Source organism: Scyliorhinus torazame, chromosome 7, assembly GCF_047496885.1.
Source record: "Scyliorhinus torazame isolate Kashiwa2021f chromosome 7, sScyTor2.1, whole genome shotgun sequence".
NCBI lineage: Eukaryota > Metazoa > Chordata > Chondrichthyes > Carcharhiniformes > Scyliorhinidae > Scyliorhinus > Scyliorhinus torazame.
Window position 1 is genome coordinate 183,037,998 of NC_092713.1, and position 25,186 is coordinate 183,063,183.

Consider the following 25,186-nt stretch of genomic DNA (forward strand, 5'->3'; position numbering starts at 1 on the left):
TAAGGGCAATTTTGCATGGCCAATCCACCTAACCTGCACATCTTTGGACTGTGGGAGGAAATTGGAGCACCCGGAGGAAACCTACGCTGACACGGGGAGAACGTGCAGACTCCACACAGACAGAGACCCAAGCCGGGAATCAAACCTGGTATCCTGGAGCTATGAAGCAACTGTGCTAACCACTGTGCTACCGTGCTGCCCATACCATTCTCACAATAAAGCAAATAACTAATCGCACAAATAGACGTAAACGGGTATGATATAATTAGGATTATGGAGGCATGGCTGCAGGATGACCAAGGATGAGGATTGAATGTCCAGGGCTATTCAGTATTTAGGAAGGACGATGAAAAGGAAAAGGCAGTGGAGCGGCATTGCTGGTGAAAGAAAATTAACGCAATAATGAGGAAGGATATTAATTCTGACAATGTAGAATCTCTGTGGGTAGAGCTGAGAAACACCAAGGGGTAAAAAAAAAAACTGGGCATCATATAAAGACACCCAAACTGTAATTGTGATGTTGGGAATGGCATTAAACAGCGAATTAGAGACACATGCGATAAAGGAACATCTGTAATTATGGGTGATTTTATTCTGCATATAGATTGGGGAAAGTCAAATTAGCCACATTACTGTAGAGAAATTCCTGGTGTGCATACAGGATGGTGTTCTGGACCGACACGTTGAAGAACGCACTAGAGAACAGGCCATCCTAGACTGGGTACTGTGTAATGAGAATGGAATAATTGGCCATCTAGTTGTGCGAGACCCCTTGGGAATGAGCGACCATAATATGATAGAATTTTTCATCAACATGAAGAGTGAAGTAGTATATTCTGAGACTTGAGTCCTGAATCTTAATAAAGAAAACTACGATGATGTGAGGCGTGAGTTTGCTTTACTCGATTGGGGAATGTTACTTAATGGGATGACAGTGGATAGACAATGGTAAACCTTCAAGGAGCACATGAGGAACTGTAACAATTGTTTATTCCTGTCTGGCACAAAAGTAAAATGGGAAATATGGCTAACTCATGGCTTACAAGGGAAATTAAAGATAGTATTCAATCCAAGGAAGAAGCATGCAAATTATCCAAGAAAACAACAGGATTGGGAACAGTTCAGAATTCAGCAAAGAAGCACCAAAGGATTGATTAAGAAGGGGAAAATAGAATATGAGAGTAAGCTTGCAGGGAGCATAAAAGCTGACTGTAAAGGTTTCTACAGATACTTGAAGAGAAAAAGATTGGCGAAAACAAATGGAGGTCCCTTATAGTCTGAAACAGGGGAATGTATAATAGGAGACAAAGTAATGGCTGAGCAATGAACACATACTTTGGTTCTGTCTTCACAAATGAGGACACAGATCCGATGCACAAATGTTGGGGAATGCAGGTTTAGTGAGAGGGAGGAACTTGAAAGAGATCAATATTAGTAGAGAAATGGTGTTGGGGAAATTGATGGGATTAAAGGCTGTTAGATCCCCAAGGCCTGATAACCTATATCCCAGAATAGTTAAGGAAATGACTCTAGAAATTGTGGATCCATTGGTCGTCATCTTCCAAGATTCTATCGACTCTGGAACTGTTCCTGCAAATTGTAAGGAAGCTAATGTAACTCCACGATTTAAAAAGGGAGGTAGAGAGAAAACAGGGAATGATAGGTCAGTAAGCCTGACTTTGGTTGTTGGGAACATTTTGGAATACATTATCAAAAATTTCATAGCAGAGCACTTAAAAAATAGTGGTAAGATTGGAGAGAGTCAGCATGATTTTATGTGGGGGAAATCATGCTTGACAAATTACTGGAATTCTTTGAGGATGTAACTAGTAGAGTTGAAGAGGGGGAGCCAGTGGATGCGGTATATTTGAGCTTTCAGAAGGCTTTTGACAAAGACCCGCATAAGAGATTAGCATGTAAAACTAAAGCGCATGAGATTAAATGGGTAGAAAACTGGACTTCCGGGTGCGGCGATGACCAGCTGAGTCGCACGTTTCGGCAGCTCCCGGTGAAACGGACTTTTGGGCTCTTGATAGGAGCCCCAACGGCAATTTTGACGGCTAAAAACACTGTACGGTAAACCAGAAGGGAATCCCCCCTGGATACGGATGAAAAAAGGAGGAGAAAGTGGCCGGATTGCAGTGGATCCTTTAGAACAGCGGCAAGGAAGGCAAGCAAAAACCAAGATGGCGTCGGAAGGTGGCAGTTTAACATGGGGCCCTGAACAACAAGAGTTCTTGAAATGCTGTGTGGAAGAGCTCAAAAAGGAAATGAAGAAAGATCTGTTGGCCCCGATACTACAGGCGATCGAAGGGCTAAAGGAGGAACAAAAGACCCAGGAGCGGGAGCTTCGGGTCGTGAAGGCAAAGGCAGCCGAGAATGAGGACGACATACAGGGCCTGGTGGTGAAGACGGAGACGCATGAGGCACATCAGAAACGATGTGTGGAAAGGTTGGAGGCACTGGAGAACAACGCAAGGAGGAACAACCTGAGGATTCTTGGTCTTCCTGAAGGTGCGGAGGGAGCGGACGTCGGGGCATATGTGAGCACGATGCTGCACTCGTTAATGGGAGCGGAGGCCCCGGCGGGTCCGTTGGAGGTGGAAGGAGCATACCGAGTGATGGCGCGAGGACCGAGAGCAGGAGAAATTCCCAGAGCCATAGTGGTGAGATTCCTCCGTTTTAAGGATAGAGAAATGGTCCTTAGATGGGCAAAGAAAACTCGGAGCAGTAAATGGGAGAACGCGGTGATCCGCGTTTATCAAGACTGGAGTGCGGAGGTGGCGAGAAGGAGGGCGAGCTTTAATCGGGCCAAGGCGGTGCTTCATAAAAAGAAGATAAAATTTGGAATGCTGCAACCGGCAAGACTGTGGGTCACATATCGAGGGAGGCACCACTACTTTGAGACGGCGGATGAAGCGTGGACTTTTATTGTGGAAGAAAAACTGGAATGAGCGGGTTATTAAAAAGAACGTTTGAACAAAGTGGTGGGGCGAATGTGGGGGGCGAAGAGGGGGGTTAAAAAGGGGGGAAAGAGGAGTTTTATGTACTAATCCTGCGATGTGGTAACTTTTCTCTCTTCCACAGGTGGTGATGGTGGGAGGAGGGGAGGTGGAGGAGATGGGGCGTTGGCCATTGGGGGCGGGGCCAAGGGAGAAGCGCAGGCTTGGTTCCCGCGCTGTGATAATCATGGCGGGAATAGAGAAGCAGGAAGGAGGGGGCGTCGCACGGTGCGAGCCGAGGTCACGGGGGGAAGCCGAGATCGGCCAGAGTTTGCTGACTTCTGGGAGCAACATGGGGGGAGTAAATACGCTAGCGGGGGATCTAGCGTGGGGCGGGGGTGGGAGGGGGGAATTACTGGGTTGCTGCTGCTGGGGAGAGGGGGGAGCTGGTATGGGAGGGGATGGGCGGGGGGGCACCGCCTGGGGGAGATACAGCTGTGTGGGAACCGGGTGAGGAGCTGGAAAAAGGGGATGGCTAATCGACAAGGGGGGGGGGGTAGGAAGCCCCCCAACCCGGCTGATCAAGTGGAACGTGAGAGGGCTGAACGGGCCGATAAAGAGGGCACTGGTACTCGCACATCTTAAGAAACTTAAGGCAGATGTGGTTATGTTACAGGAAACGCACCTGAAACTGATAGACCAGGTTAGGCTACGCAAAGGATGGGTGGGGCAGGTGTTCCATTCGGGGCTAGATGCGAAAAACAGGGGGGTGGCTATATTAGTGGGGAAGCGGGTAATGTTCGAGGCAAAGACTATAGTGGCGGATAACGGGGGAAGATACGTGATGGTGAGTGGCAAACTACAGGGGGAGACGGTGGTTTTGGTAAACGTATATGCCCCGAACTGGGATGATGCCAATTTTATGAGGCGGATGCTAGGACGCATTCCGGACCGAGAGATGGGAAAGCTGATAATGGGGGGAGATTTTAATACGGTGTTGGAACCAGGGCTGGATAGGTCGAAGTCCAGGACTGGAAGGAGGCCGGCAGCAGCCAATGTACTTAAAGATTTTATGGAGCAGATGGGAGGTGTCGACCCGTGGAGATTTAGCAGACCTAGGAGTAAGGAGTTCTCATTTTTCTCCTATGTCCATAAAGTCTACTCGCGAATAGACTTTTTTGTGCTGGGAAGGGCGTTGATCCCGAAGGTGAGGGGAACGGAGTATACGGCTATAGCCATTTCGGATCACGCTCCACACTGGGTAGACTTGGAGATAGGGGAGGAAACAGGAGGGCGCCCACCCTGGAGAATGGACATGGGACTAATGGCAGATGAGGGGGTGTGTCTAAGGGTGATGGGGTGCATTGAAAAGTACTTGGAACTCAATGATAATGGGGAGGTCCAGGTGGGAGTGGTCTGGGAGGCGTTGAAGGCGGTGGTTAGAGGGGAGCTGATATCAATAAGGACACATAAAGGAAAGCAGGCGAGTAAGGAACGGGAGCGGTTGCTGCAAGACCTTTTGAGGGTGGACAGACAATATGCGGAAGCACCGGAAGAGGGACTGTACAGGGAAAGGCAAAGGCTACATGTAGAATTTGACTTGCTGACTACGGGCACTGCAGAGGCACAATGGAGGAAGGCACAGGGTGTACAGTACGAATATGGGGAGAAGGCGAGCAGGTTGCTGGCACACCAATTGAGGAAAAGGGGAGCAGCGAGGGAAATAGGGGGAGTGAGGGATGAGGAAGGAGAGATGGAGCGGGGAGCGGAGAGAGTGAATGGAGTGTTCAAGACATTTTATAAAAAATTATATGAAGCTCAACCCCCGGATGGGAGGGAGAGAATGATGGGCTTCTTGGATCGGCTGGAATTTCCCAAGGTGGAAGAGCAGGAAAGGGTGGGACTGGGAGCACAGATCGAGGTAGAAGAAGTGGTGAAAGGAATTAGGAGCATGCAGGCGGGAAAGGCCCCGGGACCGGATGGATTCCCAGTCGAATTCTATAGAAAATATGTGGACTTGCTCGCCCCGGTATTGACGAGGACCTTTAATGAGGCAAAGGAAAGGGGACAACTGCCCCGACTATGTCTGAAGCAACGATATCGCTTCTCTTAAAGAAGGAAAAGGACCCGCTACAATGCGGGTCCTATAGACCTATTTCCCTCCTAAATGTAGATGCCAAGATCCTGGCCAAGGTAATGGCAATGAGAATAGAGGAATGTGTCCCGGGGGTGGTCCACGAGGACCAAACTGGGTTTGTGAAGGGGAGACAGCTGAACACGAATATACGGAGGCTGTTAGGGGTAATGATGATGCCCCCACCAGAGGGGGAAACGGAGATAGTAGTGGCGATGGATGCCGAGAAAGCATTTGATAGAGTGGAGTGGGATTATTTGTGGGAGGTGTTGAGGAGATTTGGTTTTGGAGAGGGGTATGTTAGATGGGTGCAGCTGTTGTATAGGGCCCCGATGGCGAGCGTGGTCACGAATGGACGGGGATCTGCATATTTTCGGCTCCATAGAGGGACAAGGCAGGGATGCCCTCTGTCCCCATTATTGTTTGCACTGGCGATTGAGCCCCTGGCGATAGCGTTGAGGGGTTCCAAGAAGTGGAGGGGAGTACTTAGAGGAGGAGAAGAACACCGGGTATCTTTGTATGCGGACGATTTGCTACTATACGTGGCAGACCCGGCGGAGGGGATGCCAGAAATAATGCGGATACTTGGGGAGTTTGGGGATTTTTCAGGGTATAAATTGAACATGGGGAAAAGTGAGTTGTTTGTGGTGCATCCAGGGGAGCAGAGTAGAGAAATAGAGGACCTACCGTTGAGGAAGGTAACAAGGGACTTTCGTTACCTGGGGATCCAGATAGCCAAGAATTGGGGCACATTGCATAGGTTAAATTTAACGCCGTTGGTGGAACAAATGGAGGAGGATTTCAAGAGATGGGATATGGTATCCCTGTCACTGGCAGGGAGGGTGCAGGCGGTTAAGATGGTGGTCCTCCCGAGATTCCTCTTTGTGTTTCAGTGCCTCCCGGTGGTGATCACGAAGGCTTTTTTTAAAAGGATTGAAAAGAGCATCATGGGTTTTGTGAGGGCCGGGAAGACCCCGAGAGTGAGGAAGGGATTCTTACAGCGTATCAGGGATAGGGGGGGGCTGGCACTACCGAGCCTAAGTGAGTATTATTGGGCCGCTAATATTTCAATGGTGAGTAAGTGGATGGGAGAGGAGGAGGGAGCGGCGTGGAAGAGATTAGAGAGGGCGTCCTGTAGGGGGACTAGCCTACAGGCTATGGTGACAGCCCCATTGCCGTTCTCACCGAGGAACTACACCACAAGCCCGGTGGTGGTGGCTACACTGAAGATTTGGGGACAGTGGAGACGGCATAGGGGAAAGACTGGAGCCTTGGGGGGGTCCCCGATAAGAAACAACCATAGGTTTGCCCCGGGGGGAATGGATGGGGGATATGGAATGTGACAAAGAGCAGGAATAACGCAACTGAAAGATCTGTTTGTGGATGGGAAGTTCGCGAGTCTGGGAGCGCTGACCGAGAAATATGGGTTGCCCCAAGGGAATGCATTCAGGTATATGCAACTGAGGGCTTTTGCGAGGCAACAGGTGAGGGAATTCCCGCAGCTCCCAACACAAGAGGTGCAGGACAGAGTGATCTCAAAGACATGGGTGGGGGATGGTAAGGTGTCAGATATATATAGGGAAATGAGGGAAGAAGGGGAGACTATGGTAGATGAACTAAAAGGGAAATGGGAAGAAGAGCTGGGGGAGGAGATCGAGGAGGGGCTGTGGGCAGATGCCCTAAGCAGGGTAAACTCGTCATCCTCGTGTGCCAGGCTAAGCCTGATTCAGTTTAAGGTATTACACAGGGTGCATATGACTGGAGCACGGCTCAGTAAATTTTTTGGGGTGGAGGATAGGTGTGCGAGGTGCTCGAGAAGCCCAGCGAATCATACCCATATGTTTTGGTCATGCCCGGCACTCCAGGGGTTTTGGATGGGGGTGGCAAAGGTGCTTTCAAAAGTAGTGGGGGTCCGGGTAGAACCAAGCTGGGGGTTGGCTATATTTGGGGTTGCACAAGAGCCGGGAGTGCAGGAGGCGAGAGAGGCCGATGTTTTGGCCTTTGCGTCCCTAGTAGCCCGGCGCAGGATATTGTTAATGTGGAAAGAAGCCAAGACCCCGGGGGTGGAGACCTGGATAAATGACATGGCAGGGTTTATAAACCTAGAGCGGATTAAGTTTGTTCTAAGGTGGTCGGCTCAAGGGTTCACCAGGCGGTGGCAACCGTTCGTTGAATACCTCGCAGAAAGATAGATGGAATGGAAAAAAGAAGGCAGCAGCAGCAGCCCAGGATCGGGGTGGGGGGGGGGGGGGGGGAGGAGGAGGAACCAGAAGGACTCTCAGGGTTGTTAATATATACTGTATAATATGTATAGGTCGTTGCGACAGATAATTATATATTGGACTGTTAAATTATATTTTTGGAGAGTGTTACTTGTGATAAGGCAGTTGCCAATTAGGGTTAGTTTTCATTTTTGTTATTTATTATTTATTCATTTTTTGTTTATAAAATAGGTCATTGTTATTTGTGTTGTTATAATATTGTGTAAAGGATGCACAATGTACTGTGTTGGTTGACCAAAAATTTTCAATAAAATATTTATTAAAAAAAAAAATGGGTAGAAAACTGGTTGGAAGACAGGAAACAAAGAGCAGGAATTAATGGGACTTTTTCAAATTGGCAGGCACTGACTGGTGTGGTACTCGCAGGGATTGGTGCTAGCACCCCAGCTATTCATAAATTATATTAATGGTTTAGATGAGAGAGCAAAATATAACATCTTCAAATTTGCAGATGACACCAAGTTGGATGGAATGGTGAGTTGTGAGGAGGATGCAGAGATTCTTCAGTGTGATTTTGACAAGTTGAGTGAGTGGGCAAATGAATGGCAGATGCAGTATAATTTGGTTAAATACGAGGTTATCCACTTTGGTCGCAAAGTCGAGCAGGCAGACTATTATGTGAATGGCCATAAATTAGGAGAGGGGAATGTGCAACGAGGTCTGGGTGTCCTCGTACACCAGCCACTGAAGGTAAGCCTGCAGGTACAGCAGACAGTAAAGAATGGTATGCTGGCCTTCATTGCGAGAGTATTCAAGTACTGGAGCAGGGATGGCTTGCTGCAATTATACAGGGCCTTGGTGAGGCCACACCTGGAATTTTGTGTGCAGTTTTGGTCGTCTTATCTGAGGAAGGATGTTCTTACTCTAGAGGAAGTGCACTAAAGGTTTTTTACCACACTGATTCCTGGGATGGCAGGGCTGATTGAATCGGTTAAGATTTTATTCGCTGGAGTTCAGAAGGGGGGAGATATCATAGAAACCCATAAAATTCTAACAGGACTAGACAGGGTGGATATAGGAAGGATGTTTCCTATGGTGGGTGTGTCCAGAACCAGGGGTCACAGTCTGAGGATTAGGGGTAAACCATTTAGGACAGATGCGGAGAAATGTCTTCACGCAGAGAATGGTGAGTCTGGCATTCGTTACCACAGGAAGTAATTGAGGCCAAAACATTCTGTATTTTCAAGAAGCAGTTAGATATAGCACTTAGGGCAAAGGGGATCATAGGATATGAGGGAAAAGCGGGATTAAGCTATTGAGTTGGAATGATCACACATCATCATAATGAATGGCAGAGCAGGCTCGAATGGCTGAATGTCCTCCTGCTCCAATTTTCTATGTTTATATCCCAAAACAAGGGTAAGTTGCTTGACCTGTTCCAAGGGTTATTCATGAAAGACTGGGATATCTTGCCTTCTAATTTATAGTCCCTTTACCTCCCGTTGTGGTGAAATCACAGTGTTCATCTCCTCCAATTGATACTTCCCACCATTGCCAGATGTCTTTAAATAAATACATTAACCGTTTGCAATTGATACATCAGAGCGAAAACCTGGCCTTGATTCCATGCAAACTAGAGCTCCTAGCATTGGAACCAAAATAAAATGATTCCACCTGAGCTACATTGCTTGTATTCTTAGTAAATCTCTGTAATTTGCAAAATTATGCATTATGCAGTAAGAATTGTTAGAAATAGAAAATTAATATTAATCTAAAACATGGCTCAAAGACCAACCTCTGTTATCTTCACCTATTCCTGGATTCATGACTTTAATTGCTTACCTGTTACTATTAGCCGGAGTGATCCACTTCTTCAATTCCCTTTGTACATTAGCTTGTTAGGCGTACTAATTTCTGTACACTAATCAGGGATTGTTGACAACTAGAATGTAACTGGATCATTTGAAATGTATCAAAACAGAAAATAGTGGAACCGTACAGGCAGATTAACATTTCATCAGTATTTGCTCGCCAGAAATTATCTATTCTGGTAGAAGTTCTGGCAAAACTTTTTCCCTCCAACACTATTTCACCGCCGCAATTTCAACATTTTCCCGATTTTAATTTCCAATGTATAGTGTGCATAGCTTTAGCTTTTGAGTACGCTCTAAAATATGACAAGTTATCTGATCCCCTCAGCCCTCAGGGATTGTGCATTCGAATATTAGCCGAGGATATTAAGCTTTCTTTTCTGATCATTTTCTATAAATCATTGGTGTATTAGAAAAGAAACAAATAAAGAATTGGGTCTTTGGAATCAGGTTTGTCAATTATTAAGCGTTAAAGACAGAACTTGACTGTTTCCCTCTTAACATCTGAGTCACTGGCTGATCTGTTACCACTCATCCAAATTGACAACTCTTAGGTTGTGGAGGAGTGTGCTCCTAATGTTTATAAACGTGTAATCAAGCTTGACTCAGGTCCCCGGTGGATGCATGCAATCGTGTATCAGTCAAGTCATTTGGTTCGATAAGAAAGGAAAAGTAATTTTTATTTTTTTTATATATATCAACAAAACGTAAATGACTTGAAACAAGTTTTTTGTTTCTAATGCTGTATTGTTATTAAAGTTAAGTTTTAAACCTTTTTGCCCCCCCCCCAAGGCACACAGTGAAAGCTCCAGAAAGTAATACCCACCCACTTTTATGCTGGAATTTAATATGCAACTTTTTATTGGAAAATAATCGCACTTGTCTGCCAAAATCCACCATGCAATATTTCTGTTTGTATGGTTAATGCAATAAAGGCAGAGGGTGCTATTTATCACTGCAAATTCTGAGGTTTTCAGGATTCTTTTTATTATTTTAATATATTTCCTAGGTATTAAATCAAAAAAATGATGAATTACACTTGTCTTGGCTTTGTGGCCATTTTCACCCCAAATACAATACACATCCCAATTTTGGTGGTTATTTTGACTGTTTATGATGTGTCTGTTATTTTTCTCTGGGAAATATTGTGAGCGATTTTGAAATAATATTGCTAAAGTAATTTTCATCACTGTTTGTGCGCTGGCTATGTGTGCTTTCCAGCTTTCTCGAACCTCTGTATTGTACCAGTGCAGTGTTCTGTGGCTATATGAGGTTTTTTGTGGGAAAGTGGGAGAGGAGAAATAGAAAAAAGCTGCATTTTCTTCCCCTCAGAGTTTTTGCTTAGTATTGTTGTATAGATTGGATGAGGACAATTAGTTCTCATGAATGTTATTAGTTACATGTCTCAGCTACCCTCAGAGCAAGATGGTGAGAGGTTCTTCATCCCATTGCATCTTGGCACATATTGTTACATGAATGAAGCTCCTTTCCCGTACTGGCCTCCCCGAACAGGCGCCGGAATGTGGCAACTAGGGGATTTTCAAAGTAACTTCATTGAAGCCTACTTGTGACAATAAGCGATTATTTTAATTTTTTTACATGAATCCATGAAACTATCCCCACGGCAGGTACAGCTCAGGTTCGATGCCTCTACAACGTCCCATCAAACATTCCCAGGACAGATACTTAAGTTAGGTACAGAGTAAAGCTCCCACTGTACATTTCCAGGGCGGGCTCTGGCAGCCCAGAGTAAATGCTGAGGGCGACCCTACCTAGGCTTGGCTGGCCCACTTACATTTTTGGGCAATGGCCCTTTAGTTAGTATGAGATGGGGGAACGATTTAATGGCTGCGTTGTGACCAACCCAGATCTGGGCACGCTGGTTAATCGCGGGAGAGGCCAAAGTCTGGATTCTGGATCCGCACCATGCGCAAATCAGCTCATGATCTAACCGGCCTGCTCCTGTTGCCGAATTCAGGATCCCACCCAGAAGCGCAAGACACCATCAGACCAGTTAAGGGTAATATCCATCTCATTAATGAGATGGAAGCCCAATCTAATGGCCTCCTGGAAACTAACTGGGTCCCCAGCGAGAAGCCACGTGAGTGTCAATTAGCATTCCTATTTTAAAACGGAAATCTAGTGCAATGGCTGCTAAGGTGAGCGGAGGAGGCCATTTACATTTTTGGGAATGCTCCCAGGGGCACTGATGCCGCTGCCCCAGTGCTCGGGTGGGGGTTGGGCGAGCCTCTGGAAGGGGACGGACCTCGTCGGGGATCTTGATGCTATCAGTCAGGCGTCACCCCATAGGCTGAGGGCGGGGGGGGGCGTGCATTAGGGGCTCAGCGTATGTTGGTTCTAAAGCTCATCCTCCAATATTGTGTACACCCATAACGGGCAACTACAGCTGCTGCCCGTCTGTCCCATCAAACACTTCCAGGACAGAGCCCTGTTCGTGGTTATATGCTGTAGATCACTTTAACTCCCACTGGCTATGAGCAGCCTCTGGTTGCCCAGCTGAAGGCTATTGTTAATAAGGAATTGGCCTTGTTAGTTATGAGAGCACTTCACAGCTGCAGGCTGTGTTTGCTGCTTGCTCCTGCTGGTGGCTGCAATTGCCTGGAGGCTGCTGTTGATGTTTAGTTCCTTTTCTGCAGACGGAAAGAGGGAAAACTATTTCTAAGATACCTGGGTCCTGGAACACCTGACTCAGGGGACCTATGGGTCTAGAAGCTAATCTGGTTTGAAGCAAAAAGGCGCTATGTGACCTGGTGCGCAGCATTGATCCAAATGGATCACCTGATGACATATGTGAAGAACTGCTTTCACATTTTGCTGATGGCTTTATTGCTGTGAAAACGGTGCATGGACTGGCACGTAACCATGGGTTAAACACACTGGAAGTCCAGGATGTTCAATTGCACATTTAGCACCAGTGGAATATGTGTATTCCAGGATTTGGTTCCGGTGATTTTGGGCCATGTGGGAGGGCCTGCAGAGCTGCGGCTCCTGGACAGAGAATGGCACTGATACGTGGAACTAGTAACACATTGATAGACAGATCACTTCTACAATAAAGTTCTGGACTTGATTACACATAGGCTTCCCCTCAGTTTCTGTTGAGGTACCTGTGAGGGTTGATATTGTGTGTTTGTTTTCTTTTGTGAAAATGAGCTGATATAGCTTTGTATTGGTAACATTATGTAACGGTGATGTTTCCATGTTGTTTAATGGGTAATGTGATGTGTGGAATGCTCCGTAGTTGATTTTAAAATCTTTGTTAATGTTGACCATTTAATCAAACAAAATATTTCCAATTTGGTGGCAGCCCAGACGGCTAGACACCAGAGAAAGCTACAGCAGCACATCGCAGGCTTGATGTGGCATCCCATGTGCAGGGGGCTGCTGCACACCTGGTCACCCATCAGGCCGGGGAGGGATCCAGAGGGGGATGCTAGCGATGTCTCACGGTGTACAGGCATCGTTGGTCATTTGAGCAGATGTCAGACAGCTTGTAACGCTGGAGACTCCATCTCAACAAGGAGATGGTGTGGCACCTGTGCCATTTCTTGTGGAACCCCGTGGAGGAGGAAGACACCCACTCCCGGTGGCCGTAGAAGTCACCACACAAATGAACCTTTATGCAACGGGTTCATTCCAGGGCTTGAGGAGGATTTGTGCGACATTTCACAAGCTACAGAGCACAAGTACATCCATGAAGTCAATGAATCCCTGTGTACCCAGGCAGCTGACTATATAAACTTTAAGCTGGACCAAGTCCATCAAGATGCCCGGGCAGCAGGATTTTCTGCCATTGGCAGGATGCCCCAGGTCCAAGGGGCAATGGATGGCACGCATGTCATCTTGCGCGCACCAGTGCATCAGGGGGCGCCCTTCATTAACAGGAATGTTCAACTCATGTGTGACCATCGCCTCCAGATCGTGCACTTGCACGCATGCTTCCCAGAGAGTGCACATGACAGCTACATCCTGGGACACTGTGAGATCAGCGGCGTCTGAAGATCACCCCAGGATGTCGGGTTAGTTCTTGGGGATAAGTAGTACCTGCTGAGATACTGGCTGATGACACCAGTGCGGAGGCCGGAGACTGATATAGAGATCCAATATAATGAGGCGCATGTTGTCACCTGTGCTGTCATTGAGCAGTGCATTGGACTGCTCAAAATGCGATTCCGATGTCTGGACCGCTCTCATTGTGCACTGAAGTACACCGGCAGAGGGCTTCCTCCACAATCTGACACAGCAGCGAGAGGACATGTTGGAGGAGGAGGGGTGGTATGGGAGGCGTTGAAGGCGGTGATCAGGGGAGAGCTAATTTCCATTAGGGCTCATAGGGAGAAGACAGAGGGTATGGAAAGGGAGAGGTTAGTGGGAGAGATTTTGAGAGTGGACAGGAGATACGCAGAGGCCCCGGAGGAAAGATTACTTGGGGAAAGACGACGGCTCCAGACGGAGTTTGACCTGTTGACCACAGGGAAGGCGGAGGCACAGTGGAGGAAAACGCAGGGGGCGACCTACGAGTATGGGGAAAAGGCTAGTCGGATGCTGGCACACCAGCTCCGTAAGAGGATGGCAGCGAGGGAAATAGGGGGAGTCAAAGATGGAAGGGGAGCCACGGTTCGGAGTGCGACGAAAATAAACGAGGTATTCAAAGCCTTTTATGAAGAGCTGTACAGATCTCAGCCCCCAGCGGGGGAAGAGGGAATGAGACAATTCCTAGATCAGCTGAGATTCCCGAGGGTGGAGGAGCAAGAGGTGGCTGGTTTGGGGGCACCAATTGGATTGGAGGAGCTGAGCAAGGGTTTGGGGAGCATGCAGGCGGGGAAGGCCCCGGGACCGGACGGATTCCCGGTGGAGTTCTACAGGAAGTACGCAGACCTGTTGGCCCCGCTACTGGTGAGGACCTTTAATGAGGCAAGAGAGGAGGGGACCCTGTCCCCGACAATGTCGGAAGCGACAATTTCTTTGATCCTAAAGCGGGACAAGGACCCATTGCAATGTGGATCGTACAGGCCGTCTCGCTCCTCAATGTGGATGCAAAGTTGTTGGCAAAAGTGCTGGCCACGAGGATCGAGGACTGTGTCCCGGGGGTAATCCACGAGGACCAGACGGGATTTGTAAAGGGCAGGCAACTAAACACCAATGTGCGGCGGCTCTTAAACGTGATAATGATGCCATCGGAGGAGGGGGAGGCGGAGATAGTGGCAGCTATGGACGCGGAGAAGGCCTTTGACCGAGTAGAGTGGGAGTACCTCTGGGAGGTGCTGCGTAGGTTTGGGTTCGGGGTAGGGTTTATCAATTGGGTTAAACTCCTTTCAGAGCCCCGATGGCGAGTGTAATGACGAACCGGCGGAGGTCGGAGTACTTTTGACTGTACCGAGGGACGAGGCAGGGGTGCCCCCTGTCCCCCCTGTTGTTCGCATTGGCGATCGAACCATTGGCCATGTCATTGAGGGAGTCTAATAAATGGAGGGGGATGGTCCGAGGGGGAGAAGAGCATCGGGTGTCGCTATATGCGGATGACCTGTTGCTGTACGTGGCGGATCCAATGGAGGGGATGGTGGAGGTCATGCAGACTCTAAGGGAGTTTGGGGAGTTTTCGGGCTATAAGCTCAATGCAGGGAAGAGTGAGCTCTTTGTATTACAGGCGGGGGACCAAGAAAGAGGGATAGGGGACCTACCGCTGAGGAGGGCGGAGGGGAGCTTTCGGTATCTGGGGATCCAGATAGCCAGGAGTTGGGGGACCCTGCATAAACTGAATCTGACGAGGTTGGTGGAGCAAATGGAGGAGGATTTCAAAAGATGGGACATGTTACCGCTCTCGCTGGCAGGTAGAGTGCAGTCGGTCAAAATGGTGGTCCTTCCGAGGTTTCTGTTTGTGTTTCAGTGCCTTCCCATCGTGATCACTAAGGCCTTTTTTAAGAGAGTAGGCAGGAGTATTATGGGGTTTGTGTGGGCGAATAAGACCCCGAGAGTAAGGAGAGGGTTCCTGGAACGCAGTAGGGACCGAGGAGGGTTGGCGCTGCCAAACCTGGGGAGCTACTACTGGGCAGCAAATGTGGCGATGATCCGCAAGTGGGCTATGGAGGGAGAGGGGGCGGCATGGAAGAGGATGGAGATGGCGTCCTGTAAAGGAACGAGCCTGGAGGCATTGGTGACGGCACCGCTGCCGCTCTCTCCGACAAAATATACCACAAGCCCGGTGGTGGCGGCAACGCTAAGGATCTGGGGCCAGTGGAGACGGCACCGGGGTGCAATGGGAGCATCGGTGTGGTCCCCGATCAGGGGTAACCACCGGTTTGTCCCGGGGAAGATGGACGGGGGTTCCAGAGCTGGCATCGGGCGGGGATTGGAAGAATGGGGGACCTGTTCATCGACGGGACGTTTGTGAGCCTCGAGGCACTGGAGGAGAAGTTCGAGTTAGCCCCGGGAAATGCCTTTAGATATATGCAGGTGAGGGCTTTTGTGAGGCGACAGGTGAGGGAATTCCCGTTGCTCCCGGCACAAGAAGTTCAAGATAGGGTGATCTCGGGTGTATGGGTCGGGGAGGGCAAGGTGTCGGAAATACACCAGGAGTTGAAAGAAGAGGGGAACCGCTGGTGGAAGAGTTGAAGGGTAAATGGGGAGGAGGAGCTGGGGGAGGAGATCGAGGAAGGTCTGTGGGCTGATGCCCTAGGTAGGGTTAATTCCTCCTCCTCGTGTGCCAGGCTCAGCCTGATACAATTTAAGGTGGTCCACAGAGCGCACTTGACGGGGGCGAGGTTGAGTAGGTTCTTTGGGGTAGAGGACAGATGTGGAAGGTGCTCAGGGAGCCCGGCGAACCATGTCCATATGCTTTGGTCATGCCCGGCACTGGAGGTGTTCTGGAGAGGAGTGGCGGGAGCAATATCTCAGGTGGTGAAAGTCCGGGTCAAGCCAAGCTGGGGGCTAGCAATATTTGGAGTAGTGGATGAACCGGGAGTGCAGGAGGCGAAAGAGGCCGGCATTCTGGCCTTTGCGTCCCTAGTAGCCCGGCGAAGGATCTTGCTAATGTGGAAGGAGGCGAACCCCCCAGCCTGGAGGCCTGGATAAATGATATGGCTGGGTTCATAAAGTTGGAGAGGATTAAGTTCGCCTTGAGAGGGTCTGCGCAGGGGCTCTACAGGCAGTGGCAACCGTTCCTAGACTATCTCGCGGAGCGTTAGAGGAAGGTCGGTCAGCAGCAGCAGCAACCTTGGGGGGGGGGGGGCGGGGAGGGGACTGCCTGGGAGGGTGGATGAGCAAGAGATAACATGAAGGGTTGGGGAAACTGGCACGTACGGGTGAGGGCCAGTGTACAAAGCTGTGTAAATATATCATTTTGCCATGTATATATCTTGCTCTGCGCGATTTCTCGTTTTTTTTTGTTACGGAGGCGGGGGGGGGTTATTGTTTGTCAGGGAGAAAAATTGTGTTAAAAAACTTTAATAAATATATATATATTTTTTAAATGTTGGAGGAGGAGGACGGGATAGAGAACGAGTCAGGGGAGGACCCACGAGAGCAGCCGGAGAAGGAGGACAGGCAGCACCAAGGGTCTGGCATGCCCGGGGCGCCAGGGAGGCTGACATCCTTGCCCGCTTTTCATAGGTCGAGGCTTTATCCATTAGCTCACCCTCTCCTTCCCCAAAATCCCTCATTCCCCTGAATCACCCTCTTCCCCCACCCCCATTGATCGCCCCCACTCCCCTCCCATTGATGCCCTTGGTGGGTGTCCTCTGGGGGGCCAGGTGGCAGAAGGCCCCGGCCAACTTACCGGTGTCACTGGCATCTCTGTGCCACCCTGTTCTGCCCACTGAACTTGAGACATGCTGGGATCAGGAGGCCTTGATTCAGGTGAGGTGGAGCCCGCCGTCGACTCCCTGCAGGAAGGTTCCGGGTCAGCCTCCAGCGCTCCCTCCTCTCGGATGGTACCCGTAGGGCCCTGGAGATCTCCATGGGACGGTAGAGCGGCTGGAGTGAGCGCAGAGGCCTCTGCATCATCTGCTCAGCCAGTCCTGGCGCCTCCCCCGTTATCTACACCATGGTGTTGAAGCCCTTGTCGATGCTCTTTAGTAACTGGGATATGCAACTGCTGCTTCGGCAGTGTCCACATGCATCTGGGACACGTCCCTCAGCGACTTGGATGTGATGTTGAAGTCCTCAGCTATGGTTGACACAGACTAAGCCATGTCTTGGACATTGGACACCACCACTCATGAAGCTGACCTCGTGTTGCAGGCTTTCCACTGAGGTAGCCATCCCAGCAGTGTTGACCTCGATGCCATGCATTTCCGGCACCCTCTCCTGCGCCCGTAGCCATTAGGACTCCGCCAATCGGAGTGTCGCTGACATCCTCTCCTGTATATCGCAGCCATGCCCGAGCATCAGCCCCAGGATAACCTTGCCCGGAGAATCGACATCTGACTGGGACTCAGCTGAGCCTGTGTTGTCCACTGAGGTGGCGCCTCTACACTGGTGGTGGGGAGCGGTGATCTATGACAGATCGCATGTGTGGACACTGCTCCTGGGCATTGAGGGGTTGTACTTGTGGGTGCCAGGGTGTGGTGGGGCACAGGCATGGTAATATGCTAGGTGGGAGGTGCCAGCCGCCGACTTGTTGGAGGGCAGGGGGTGGCATGCGGAACTATGTCAGGGGGCTGGTGTTATCTTACTCTTGCGTTCCTGTAGAGGTAATTGGTCTTATTCCTGCACTGGATGCCGGTCCTCCTAGTCACGTTGCCTAAACTGATAGACGCTGCCACTGCCTCCCAGAAGGCATTGGCGGCCCTGTTGCTGGTCCTCCGACGCCCTCGGAGAACAGGGTGTCCCATCTCACATCCACGGCATCCAGCAGCCTGGCCAGGTTGGCATCCCCCATGCATGGAGCAGGTCTTCGTGGTGCCATGGTCATGTGCAGCCTGGGAGCTGTTTATGAGCACCTCTCCCTTGTTAGCAGGGAGCTACTCGGCGTGGTCAAGATGAATCAGCTGGCAGGCCATCCAGTTCCACTGTGAAGCTCATGGGGGGATCATTTCTGACACTAAGTGCTGTTAAATACAGGCCACAGTCACACCAGCTCGGCCATCAGGAAGCACCCGGAAGTCACGCCCGATATGGCACTTAGAACTTCTCCCGTTAAATCACGCCCAGGATTTCTATTTGTTTTCGGGATCAAGTTATGTCTCAAAGAGGTGCTGGTCCGTTCTCTATAACCTAGGAGTGATGGTTACTGCTGGTGCTGCAGATAGGCCAGGGAGATAGCGTTCAGCAATGAACCCGGACATGCAGGTAATCGAGGCTAAGCTATGGACCCAGCAAAAACATCCCTCCGTTTAACTGGCCATCAATCCACAAGATTAAACCTGCCAGGCTGTGCTTGGAGCATTGGCCTCACCCACCACTTGTTAAATCAGAGCTGAACCCAAGGCCCTCACTCAGGTTAAGGGTGGGTGACATATGCAATGCCTCCTTCTCGCTCGTAAAATAACAGTGGGGGCATCAGTAGCGAACCAGTGTTGGCATACCACTCTAATTTATAGGCCCACCTCACTAGTTTCCAGTCCCTGGGTTGCCCGTAAAATTCAGGTTGGGGAGGGGAGGTGTGGTGGGTGCTGCAGCATTGGTTAGATGTTGGAACCGCATTTCACACATTTGTTCCAGAAGCAGTACAGTATGGAACACATATAATTTCTTTAAATATCTGTGAAATCTGTAATTGTTTTGAAGAATATTTGAAAGGAACTTCTAAGAAGTATCAATGATATAGGGATCAATTATCATTTTCTTGGTAATAGAAGTGTGACTTGACAGCCTTGACCTGAAAGCAGGATGGAAGTTGAGACCAGAAACCATGTGGCCAGAAAGAAAGTCAAGCTACAAGCAAATGAGAGCTGGAGGCAGAAGGTGATAAACACACAGATGCAAGCACAAAGAGGAACCAGACATAGGAACATAGAATTATTGTGTGAAAAGAAATAAATCGTTCACAGGAAGTGGTCAGTTTTCCTGTTTGGCAGAAAAAGAGTCAGGAGCTCTTGGAGGTACTTCGCGAGCTAGCTAAAAGGATCTAACACCTGACAAGTTGTGTGAATAGTTCAAAGGCACTAAACAGCAGGGTATTTTACCACTGGAAAGCTACACTATCACCGGACTTCCAGTGGCAGCATATAGGGAGAAGTCGCACACTAGGTGGCTCCCACTGGGGTACTTGATTTTTGGCCCTATTAGCCAGTTTCTGGGGATATTTTTCGTAAAATCCCACCTGACCGATGGTATAAGGAACCCACGTAATGGAATTGCCCACATAAGGGAAAGAACGGCCGAGATGCTTGCCGGCGTCTTGGCGGTTGAATTTGAGAAGCAATGGAGGGTTGTGTCCGGGGACCTTCATGAGTCGATAGAGCCTCTCATTCGGTCAGAATTAGAAAAGACCTTTGAAATGTTGAAAACGCATGGCGTGGCGATAAAGGGCATGAAGGTGGCTCTTTTTAAGCACAGCGAAGGCTAAGATCTCCCTGATGGCCAGTGAAAATAAAGTACTGAGAGCCAAGGTAGATGATCTGGAGAACTGCTCTAGGAGGCAGAATCTCAGAATTGTGGTGTTGCCAGAAGGTATAGAAGGCCCAACTCCCACAGAATATTTCTCGAAGATGTTTGGGAAGAGGGTGGGGGAGGGTGGATTCACGTCACCTCCTGAGCTCGATCAGACACTACGGCAGAAGCCCTGACCCAACAAGTCACTACTGGCTGTTATAATACAGTTCCACAGATTCCAAGAGAAGAAATGGGCCCTCACGTGGGCGAAGGAGCATCGGGACCATAAATAGGAAGGTCATGCCATCAGGCTTTACCAGGACATTGGAGCGGAATTGGTAAAGAGGCGGGCAGCGTTTAACAAGGCCAAAGCTGTCCTGTATAAGAATTGAGTTCAGTTTGGAATTGTATACCTGGTGCAGCTCCAAGTGGCTTTTGAGATAAAGTACTATTATTTCGATGCACTGGAGGATGCGGATGTCTTTGCAAAGAACATGGACTTGGTTCGAGTTGATTGTGTTTTTGCAGGGTTTTTGGGGTTGGGCAAATGGGTGTGGAGAGTTGTTGGGGTTCCTTGTACATAGAAGTTTGTATATCTTTGTTCTTGGGTGGGTTGATAGTTTCATATGTTGGATGTTGGTGGGAGGCTTAATGTTATGAGGGGTATTCTTTGTATGATGGTTGTTATAGGGAATATATAGCTCTCGGTTGAAATATGATGTTTGAAGGGTTTTGTTTTGTTCTACTTTGTGTCTTCGGCCTGGGCAGTATTTTTTTTTACCGTCCAGTTACCTAGCTAACGGGAGTGAATTGGTGGGGGTAGCTGCAAATCATTATACTAATTTGGTTTGGGATAACGAGTTTAGTGTTTTTGTTTTGTTTGGGATTAAGATTAGTTGGGGAGGGGTTTTGTTTGTTTTGTTGTTATTGGTATGTATATTTGGGTATGGTATTGTTTGAGGGTGGAGTGGTGGGGAGGAAGGGGTTTAGGGGGCTGACGGTAACTACAGATTTCTCTTTGTTTTGTCTTGCTGGTGGGTTTGGTGGCCGTCTTGGATGGGCTTTGTGCTCTCTAAGTAGTTGTTGGATAATCCTTTTTCGTGGAAATGGCTGACCAGAGGTCAAGGCGAGGTGGGAGGCCCTAATTCAGATGGCCACCTGGAGGGTTTTGTGGCCCAGTGAAAAGGTCAAGGGTATTCACTCACCTGAAAAGTTTGAGGGCTGATGTGGTGTTTTTGTAAGAGACTCATTTGTGGGTAAGGGACCAGACCAGGTTGCAGAAGGGGTGGGTGAGCCAGGTATTTCATTCTGACTTCAATGGTAGGGCCCGGGGGGACGGTTATTTTAATTAATAAACGGATTCCGTTTTGGCCGCCAATATTGTGGCAGATCCTGGTGGCAGATATATCATGGTCAGGCTTTGGCAGGTACTTTTGGTGGTTTTAGTCAATGTCTATGCGCCAACCTGGGATGCTGTGGGTTTTAACACACATCAACTAATCTTAGGGAGGAGGATGACCTAAATTGAGTTCCAGGACCAAAGTTAGATCTAGGTGCTGGCTCTATCGGGGTGGCAAAGCTATTGTTATGGGCCAGGGTTTAGAAAACTCCAAAGTATATCATGGAGTTTACCTGACCTACAACTTTTAATAGATTTTGGTTATGAGGAGCACAGGGGCCTACTTTCCAGGTGTTATGCAACAGAGACCTCAAGTATTTTTAAACAAAACGCTGTTTATTCTATGAATTCAGTTAACATTTTATAAACACAGGAACATTTTATCAACTACCAACACAACTACCCCCCACAGATACAGTACTCTATATGTAATCCTTAATAACTTAGAATAGGGTGTCTCTGTATGCAAACGATCTGCGATTGTACATCTCAGATCCGAGCTCTTCGGTGCTGGATATAAGGAGATTCAGGGTGTATTCGGGGTACAAATTTAATTTAGGGAAAAGCGAGTATTTTGAGGTGCCTTCTCCATGAGTGGGTGGGGGGTGAGGGTTGATATTCCGGATAGCGACAATTCATTTTAGGTATCGGGGGGTGCAGGTGGCGCGGGATTGAGCACGACTAGGTAAATTCAATTTCACGAGCTTGGTTGAAAGGGTGAAGGAGAATTGTTGCGGTGGGATAGTCTCCCCTTCTCATTGGAAGGCTGGGTGCAGGCAGTGAACATGAACATTCTGCTGAGTTTTTTTTTTCTGTTTCAGTGTTTGCCGGTCTTTTTATTGAAATCATTTTTAAGGGGTAGATAGGCTAGTTTCGTGGTTTATGTGGGCAGGGAAGGAAAGCAGTGCTTGAAAGGGGGCAGTAGTCGTGGGGGTTGGCACTACTGGACTTGCCATACTATTATTGGGCAACGATTGGGGAGAAGATGCAGGGCTGGAGCAGGGAGATGGAGGCCTCATGGGTGCAGATGGAAGCGGGTTCCTGTAAAGGCTCGCAGCTGCTAGTGTTGGCAACAGCGCCACTACCGTTTGCCCCAGGGAAGTATTCGGGGAGTCCTGTGGTGGTAGCCATGCTGAAGATTTGGAGCCGATTCCAACAGCACTTTAAGTTGAGGGCAGGCTTGATGGTGATGTCGATAAGAGGGAACCATGAGTTTGAGCCAGGGAGGATGGATGCGAGGTTCAAGTAATGGGAGGAGAGAGGGGTGAAGGAGATAAAGGATCTGTTTTGGAGGGGCGGTTTACCAGTTTGGAGGAGTTGGGGGATGAAGTTTGGGCTCCAGCTTGAGGAAGGCTTCAGGTATATGCATGTGCGGAACTTTGCGAGAAAGTTCTTCCCGAACTTTCCGGTGGCACCGTCCTCTTCGTACATGGAGGAGATGCTGTTGGTGATGGGGCTGAGAGTGGGATCATTTCGGCGATTTACGGTCGGATCATGGAGGAGGATAAGGTGTCCATGAAAGGCATTAAGGTCAAGTGGGAGGAGGAGCTGTGGATGGTGTGGGAGGACGGATTATGGTGTGAGGTGCTGCGGAGGGTTAATGCCTCGACCTCGTGTGCGAGGCTGGGGTTGATTCAATTAATAGTTATGCACAGGGTGCACTTAACGAAGGTGAAGGTGAGCCGGCTGTTTGAGAGGGTGGAGGATAGCTGCTAACAATTTGAGAGGGGGCCAGTTAATCACGATCATATGTTTTGGTCCTGCCTGAAGTTGACATTTTGCGTGTCGTTTTTTAGCACCATGTCAGATTTGGAGCGAGGTCCTCGGGAGGCCATATTCGGGGTGTCTGACCTGCCGGAGTTGCAACGGGTGCAGAGATGGATGCCTTAGCCTTCACTTTGTAGATTGCTCGCAGGCGGGTCCTGTTGGGGTGGAGGTCAGCTTCCCCCCCTGTGCCTTGGCGTGGCTGGGGGATCTAATGGAGTTCCTATACTTAGAGAAGGTGAAATTTGCTCTGCGGGGGCAGATGAGGGGTTCCAAAAGAGATGCGGTTTCTTCATCTTGCACTTTGGTGATCTGGTTGGCATCAAGAGGTGGAGGAGGGGGAGTCTAATTTGGGGGGGGGGGGGGGGGGGGGGATGAGGTGATGGAGGTTTGCCTTGGGTTTGTGTTTATTATGTTGAAATATTGAAAATTGTGTTTATTATGTTGAAATATTGAAAATTTAAATAAAAATAGATATTTTTAAAAACCAATTGTTGTGACACGAGAGAGAGAGAATTCAAGACTTTTGACAAAAGTTATAGCTCATGGAATAAAAGGGACCAGAACAAAATGGCTTGAGTGACATGAAACAGAGAGTAGTGGTTAATGAATGCTTCTTGGGCTGGAAGAAGCTTTGTAGTGGAGTTCCCCAAGGGTCAGTGTTGGGGCCCTTGCTTTTGCTGATACATATTAATGACCTAGACCTTGGTGTACAGGGCACAATTTCAAAATTTGCAGATGATACAGAACTTTAGAACATTGTGAGCTGTGAGGGGGATTGTGTAAAACTTTTTTAAATCATCTTTATTGTCACAAGTAGATTTACATTAACGCTGCAATGAAGTTACTGTGAAAAGGCCCTAGTCGCCACACTCAGCCGCCTGTTTGGGTACACAGGGAGAATTCAGAATGTCCAAATTACCTGACAGCACCTCTTTCGGGACTTGTGGGAGGAAACCGGAGCACTTGGAGGAAACCCACGCGGACATGGGGAGAACATGCAGACTCCACACAGAAAGTGACCCAAGCCGGGAATCGAACCTGGGACCCTGGCGATGTGAAACAACAATGCTAACCACTGTGCTACCGTGCTGCCCTTTGAAAGGACATGGACAAGTTGGTGGAATGGGTGGAAAAGGGGCAGTGAAGTTCAATATGGAGCAATGTGAAGTGATTGATTTTGGTAGAAAGAACATGGAGAGACACTATAAAATAAAGAGTACAATTCGAAAGAGAGAAGGAGCAGAACAATCTGAGTGTACATATGTTTAAGTCATTGAAAGTACCACAACAGGTTCTGAAAGCATACAGTACCCTAGGCTTTATCACAAGGGGAATAGGGTACAAGAACAAGGAATTAAAGTTGCCAAAGACCATCCTGACTTGGAAATATATTGACGTTCCTTCACTATCGCTTAGTCAAACTCCTGGAACTCCCTCCCTAACAGCATTGTGGGTGGACCTACACCCCATGAACTCCAGCAGTTCAAGAAGGCAGTTCACCACAAACCTCTCAGAGGCAATTAGAGATGGCAATAAGTGGGGACCCAGTCGACGATACCCACAATCCATGAATAAATTTTAAAAAGACAGTTTTGGCCTCAGCTGGATTATTTCATCCAATTCTGGCCATGCATTAAGAAGGATGTATTGGAGAGAGTGTAGAAGAGGTTTACATAATAGTTCCAGGCATGAGAAACTTCAGTTATGGAAGTAGATTGGAGAAGTTAGGACTGTTTTCCTTAGAGGAAAGATGGTTGAAAGGAGATCTGATTGAGGTATTCAAAATCATTCAGGTCTGGATAGGGTAGATAGGGAAAAATGATTCCCACTGATGAAAGGACCGAGAACGAGAGGGCACAGAATTAAAATAATTGGAATAAGAAGCGAAAGCTATATGAGAAAGATATTCACACTACTAGAGGTTAAGGTCTTGAATGTACTGTCTGAGAGTGTCAAAACTCTCAGTTATACAACCTCGTCAAAACTCTGTCCCGCATGAAGGATTTTAAATCTTTACTTTCAAGATCTAGCCTCTGAATTCCCTCCCAAAAGTTGCTCCTAATAGCTTAATCTCATCTCCTAAGACAATGTTCCACTGGCTTCCAGAGGCTCCACTCCAGCACCGGCATACAGGCATCACTGCAGCTCTTTCAGCCATACCTAACAGAACATCATTTATCCAAAAGGTTATGTTTACCACGGCATGGAGTCATGACTCTTCCACAACCTTTTCACCTCTCCAGAGAGCTTCTCCCGAGCCCTCACTGCAGGCATTGCCTAGCAGCACCTTGTTGTCA

At 48.6% G+C, this 25,186-nt stretch overlaps 1 protein-coding gene across 1 annotated transcript in view; it reads left to right on the top strand.

Moving 5' to 3' along the window:
* Positions 1-25,186, top strand: part of LOC140427374 (ran-binding protein 17-like) — a 1,937,807-nt gene that overhangs the window by 960,325 nt on the left and 952,296 nt on the right. The window lies entirely within an intron of this gene.